The sequence below is a fragment of the Babylonia areolata genome, chromosome 1, assembly GCF_041734735.1.
Source record: "Babylonia areolata isolate BAREFJ2019XMU chromosome 1, ASM4173473v1, whole genome shotgun sequence".
Taxonomy (NCBI): Eukaryota; Metazoa; Mollusca; class Gastropoda; order Neogastropoda; family Buccinidae; genus Babylonia; species Babylonia areolata.
Genome location: NC_134876.1, coordinates 73,670,054 through 73,676,717, shown reverse-complemented (window position 1 = coordinate 73,676,717; position 6,664 = coordinate 73,670,054).

The following is a 6,664-nucleotide window of genomic DNA, read 5'->3' as shown; positions in this document are numbered from 1 at the left end:
AATGTATTTACGTATTTGTTTATCTTATTTTGATTAATTTAGTTCATTTTATGATAATGTTTTTACACAAAATACACCCAAATTTATAGCTGTGGTCGTTAAGAAAATTAGACAATAACTGCCACTTGATTACCTCTCTTTCTGCATACAAAGATACACACATGATAATCCAGATTGAAAGGTCACACTAACTTTTCAAACTACAAGAAAAAACAACAACACCTTAGCATCATTTACAACACGTGATGTGTGGTTGACGACAGTTGGCAGTGTCGGACGTATTGAGTGTGAATAATTCTGCTGTACAAGCATGGCTGACATGGAAACCTGGCTGGCAAAGTTTGACCATCATTCAGCGTGAACGGTTTCAAGTAAGACAGTAGTGGTCTTCACATATCAAACGCAAGCTTTCGTAACATAGTCGGTAGAGCCTCTGACCCGCATTCAGACGATGACGAGTAGCATGCAGAGATGCCCACCCCCCTTCCACCCCCCTGCCCCCTTCTCCCAAACAACCAAAAACAGTTCGTTGTTGTTTCTATCCAGGTTAGTACGACGCTAGTTGTCAGGTCAGGGGCATAGCCCTTGCTGCTGGTACCATGTAACCCAGTACTACCTGCCGCATGCGAAGTCTCCCAACGACAGACCAGGCGGAGGAGGAAACCTTTTCCAAAGGCTGTGAAGGCGGAAGAGGATGATCAAAGGGCAGGGGGAGCTCTTATCCTTGGCTGGAAGTCCTCCTAGGAGACGGAACTCCGAAGAAAACACCTGCACCTGCCGAGGCCGTCCTACACGTGACAGTATCTGCACCTGTGGGACTGTGAGCGTCGGTAGGCGAGAGAGTGAGGAAGGACTGCACAACTCCTCTTCACTAAAAAAAAACGTCACCTGTGCTGGTCAGGCAACCAGGCTAATGTCGCCAGAATCGGCCTCTTCTCCCATATGAGGACACACACCGACAGATAAGCCCGCCTGCCTACTCATCCGTCGGTCTGACGGGAGACTCCATCCAGTGCGACGCGGTGTTGTTCTGCGGTAGATAGGCCCCTGTAGATCTGTGCCCTCACCCCAACCCCGGCCGACCCCATCCGCTGCACTGTTCACGGGTGATTACACCCGTCGTCCGCATCCGCCGTCATGGGGGTCAACATTAAACCATAAGTATGGAGGAAAAATGGTAGATAAAATTAATGAAGGTAAGAGTAAGTCCTGTTTCAGTGGAAGCTTTTGCTTTTGTGTGTAGGAATGTGTCTGTGTTTGAAGACTCTGTGAACGTGAGAAAGAAAGAGATCAAACATGCAGACAAAAACAAAACAAAAAACAAAACCACACACCTTAAAAAAAAAAAATGTTGCGCCCCCCTCCAAGCCCCTCCCCCCCCCCTCCCCCCACACACACACCTAATTTGCTGACATGTGGCTGTCCAGAAAACCGGGAGCAACGATTTCACCGTTCATGTGTGACCGGACTTGGAACAGACGGGGGCTTATGGGGGAACTGAGAAATTGATATCCCCAACCAATTGTTAGACGTCAAACGCACAATATACAATCGCAATAGGCATCCAGTCACACCAACAAACTCCTCCGGGCTTTTTTTGTTCATCTTTTTAAGGAAACGATGCAGGTGAATTAATGTGAAAGGCAGAATTGAGGAGACGACAGGAACGAATGATATATGACAAAGAGTGGGACAAAAAGTAGGACATTTCTAATCAGCACTGAAAACAACAACACACATAAAAAAAAAAAAAAAAAAAAACTATTATATTTATAACTGAAAGACCCTCCCCCTCCCACCCATCATCATCCCCCCCCACCCGCTCCACCTCCACCACCGGCATTCCTATGGGAGAGGCTTGACAGTGATGGTCTGATGGGACGTTTTCAGGTGAACTGATGCAGATGGCTTCATCTCCGTTTTCGTCCTCTTTTCGTCGTCCTTTCAGGACAGACCAGAGGGCATATGGGGCTGTGGGCATGAGAAATGTGGGACACCACAGTACAGTAGACCTGTAATGTTGATTTACTTCGTGACACTGAATGTGCCGTTGTTGACCTTAGAAATGGTTTTGACGACCGCATTGTGTTATTACTCGGTGATTTCAATGTTAATATAAATGTACTGCATGGCATTGAAAGAGGCCGAGGTGGTTTTGGTTTGAACACGATTGGCATTCCTGACGATGATAGTTTTGTTCCTAAACCTAGTTATTTAAAAGACAACCCTATGGACCAATCTTTATTTTAATGGTCGTTTTAGGAAAGTTTTTTGTTTTAATTTTGGTCGGGGTGAGGGATGGGGAAAGGGACGGAGTGATATACCATAGCAGTAATTGTACTGAAGTCATCTATTGAAACAGTTATTTTCCTCACGTTGTTGATTTTTGTGTTTAACTATTTGATATGATGTCATTGCCTTGTTTAGCTGACATTTTCACAAAATAGTTTAAAGATACTGGGCAAAAACAAAACAAAAGAAAACCTCAGCGGCTCTATCTGAGAGACATGAAATGGGTGCCACTGGAATTATTGCAGTTTCGTCACCTGCTGACTAGTCAGATGTCTCCGCGATGTCAGGGAACTATACTATTTAATTGTGTGTGTGTGTGTGTGTGTGTGTGTGTGTGTGTGTGTGCACGCGCATGTGTGTGTTACACAGAATGAGAGAGAGAGAGTACCTATTTTTCGGAATAGGGACAAAGTATCCAACTGGTTTCAAAGAAAGGATTCTGTCTTCAAGGCACACGTACCATATTAAAAGATTAAAGGTCCCATTGACTTTTACGGCAGTCGTGGCAGTGGATTCATATCCACTCTGTCTAGGGCTTCCGCCGTTTTGATCTTTCCCCTTATACAAAAGTCAGTTACACATTCACACCTGGGTGGGGTGAGGAAAACCGAAGTGCCTTTCCCACGGCACCAGACAGAAACCCTGACCACTGGATCAGAAGCCTATTGCCATAGAGCCTCGTATACATACACATTCTTTCCTCATCAGGAATTCAGAAATGACATTTTGAAAGAAGAGAGAAACAGGATGGAGACACAGACGCCACAAACTGGAAAAGGAAATCAGAATGAACTGATCCGTCGTGAGAGCAGGGGCCTGATATTAGTATTTTTATCTGATAGTGTTTAATACTCTTTGCCTGTGTCAGAGCTGTTCACTTACGACAGCATCCTCGGTCAGCTGAGCTATGTAACCGCTCTTGCTTTTCACGTCTTCTGCTGATCTCCTCTGTGCCCTTCAGAATCTCCAATATTGTGATTGGACCAGCTTTGTTTATTTCTTACTTTTAGTACTGTGTTTCTCTGTTAGTTTTCGTCCTATTTTCATTGTCACCATCGTTACCATCGTCAGCAGCTTCGGGATTCATTAACTGTGACTGTGCCTCTTATGGAGATGGAAAGACCTGTGTATTACCACTGTGATGCATCTGTGTTAATCTGGAAAGTCACTGCCGCTGGCTTGACTTCTGATGATGAGTCTCACCGGGGGTTGAAACTCCGGTCGTGTGTGTCGCATTCAGCGGTCTTTTTTGCATTGGAGCGTAATCAGCTGACCCACTTGCTTTCATTGGAGGGATTTGCACAGCGCGTGAATAAAGAAAAAAATCCATCTGTATGATTGATGAATTCACACTCACTCACACGTCACATGGTGTGCGACTGTTGCATTCCTGAATACATCAATAAAAACGAAAAGGACGAGACAGAGACAGACAGCGAGAAACTGGCAAATGCAACATTTTCATGAGAGAGAGAGAGAGAGTATAAAAAGTGTGCGTGCAAGAGGAATCCAGAATAGAGACAGAGATATACCAAATAACCGTAAACGCTCAACATTTAGTTAAGATTACCATAAGAACCTAACAACTCAGTTGAAAACGGTTCGTGATGTGTGTGTTGGGGGCTAGGGGGGAGGGCATATACAACTTTAAACATGTTAGTCCCGCAGTTCTTGACCCAAGTCTGGTGCACTGTTTGTGAAGTGGAGAAAAGTGAGTTGTTTGGAGCGAATGCGTGCACTTAGCGACTGACGCTAAACATTCAGCCAAACAGTGTACTGTCCAGCACGTTTTCTTGCGCGTCCCATGTTGGTTCATGGTTTTCAATATCCGGTGACTGGGCGGTTTGCGTTTTCTTTTTTTTCTTCTGTTTTTTTTCAAGAGTCCTGATTAAAACATTGGCTTTCTCTGCCTGTCTGTCTGTCAGCCTGTCTGTGTGTGTCTCTGTCCCATCTCTACCTGTCCGTCAGTTTGTATCCTTTTTGGGGAAGTTCTCTTCTGTGTATCTTTCTGCCTCTGTCTGTCTATCTCTTCCCCATCGTCACGAGACGAAGAGGCTGTCTTGATAAGAACAGTGCCCATGCATGTTCGGCATACATGGTAGCATTTACTTATCAGTCTGTTCAACCATCCATCCATCTATCCATCCATCCATCTGTCTGTCTGTTAATCAATCAGTTAATCAATCAGTCTGTCTGTCTGTCTGAATATAAGTGACCGAGTTATTCTTTATTCATAATGCAAGCTGACACTCAGTGACCCCATTCTGTTCATCCAAAATTTAAAATTCTGAACTAAAACGAGACTTATATGGCGCTGTAACCTGAAACTAAAATTAAATTTAACACAATCATTACAACCTACTAATATTGTAGCTAAAAGGGGGCTCAGTAGGAACTGCATGTCTTGCTCATGATGGATTCTGTTTTGATGTATTGTACATCCATTGGAGATTTCTCAATTTGATATGTGGGCAAGTCGTTCGTTGCGTTTGTGTAATAAAACTAATATTGCGTCCACTTCCAGATTCTATACAATTTCAACTATATAAAAACAAAAACGTCAAAGTTGTGCCATGTGAACTGTTACTTCTTGTCGGTTTTTCAATCCCTCTTCAAGCCAAAAATTGACCACTTCCAAATTATCCGAGACGGACCAACAAAGCATGAATCTGACAAAATGAAGGTTGAGAGTTTGTCTTGGGGTCCTCGCGACATTTCGTGTATGCCAGTTACTGCCTGCCTTTGTGTTTAGTCATTCTGTGTGTCACTGTTGATGTCAGGTGTTGAACTTCTCGATCCGTGCCCTTCCTTTCCAAAGAAGCAAAACTTTGAAGACAAGTAGAGTATCAAACAATTACCTTCAGCCAACAACTCTACCTTCTACATATTACTTACATAGCCCCCAAAGACTGAATAATAGCAGATCTGTGAAAATAATGACCCATAAAACTGAGTATTGACCAGCACTGAGAAACATGTAAATGAGAGAACTGTGCTAGTTTCTTCTTCTTCCAACTGCATTTTAAAACAGATTAGAGGGGCAGACTAGATTTAGATCCATCGTGGGAAAATGAATTATTTGCTCACTCCTTTGTGACGTTTGTGGAGCGGGTCTTTGTCTAACGACGACCTTTTTTTTCGTCCGTCTGCGAATGCTATAATTAAGGAAGTGGATTATATGCGCATAAAGAACGGTGGGTTATAAGGCGGATGTCGAGTAATACCTCTGAAATCTCGCATGTTCACGCTAAACCGAAGGCATTGAGTTAGAAAAGCGCCAAAGCAGAAGCTGTTTAATCTGATCTTAGGAGCTGACCAAGGCAATGACGTCGTAACATATTTATATGGCTTTATGTTCTTCCTTACAACATGAAGACGAAACTGGTTTTACAGTTTGTTTGTTCACTTAGCCGACCGCAGGGGCCATTTTTAGGCCCGCCGGAAAGCCACCTTCAGTTTGGAGAAATTCTAAAAGCGACGAGAAATGGGCGAAAGGTGACCTGCACATTGTAAAGCTTACTCGTGACAATACTTAATTAACAGGAAGGGTAAATGGATATATGCACAGCTGTCACACTAACGTGCTGTAGGTTTTAGTTTCTTGGTTGTTAAGTCGGTCATAAATCGGGATCTGTTCGAACACTTGGCAGGCAGGATAAGGACTGGTTGCAACAGATGGTTGTGCTCATAGTTATTATTCGGGTTTAATGTCGATATTTACCCAAAATTTGCAAACAATGGAAAAGCCTGCCCTTTTTGGTAGCATTATTTCCTGATATTATGGCTTGTTGATTCCTCTTTTTTTTTCTTTTTCTTCCTTTCTTTTTTTTTTTTTTTTTTTTTTTTTTTTTTTTGCTTTTGCTTATTCATTTATTTTTCATTATTTGATTTATTTTTTGAAGATGATGATTGAAGTGGAATGATTCGACTCCTTCGAAAAGGATTACTTAAGATCAGGTCCAGTTCGCCTACTCTTTGATGATACAGCCACACTCAGTGGCCTCTTGAGAGTTAGAGAAACTTTGGACAAGCTGAAAACAGAGTTAATTGGGGGATAAATCCCTTTCAGCTTTTGGACGGCACATAAAAATACATTTAACGTTTACAGATATTTTATACCGTCATGCACGTAGACATGGGCTTAACAGAATTGTATGAAGGCAAATGGTGAACTAGGAATCCGCGAATCGGGATGACACCATTGCTTATCTGCCTTACGATGTTAATGGTGTAATTGCCTCAATGGTACTTATTGCACATTTAAGATATCAGATTTGGAGAAGAAATGGTAGTAACATTTGTCGCCATAGGCTTATCAGTGTCAAGGTTTTGGGTGTGTGTATAGTTTTGTCTTGTGTTGATAGTCTGTAGT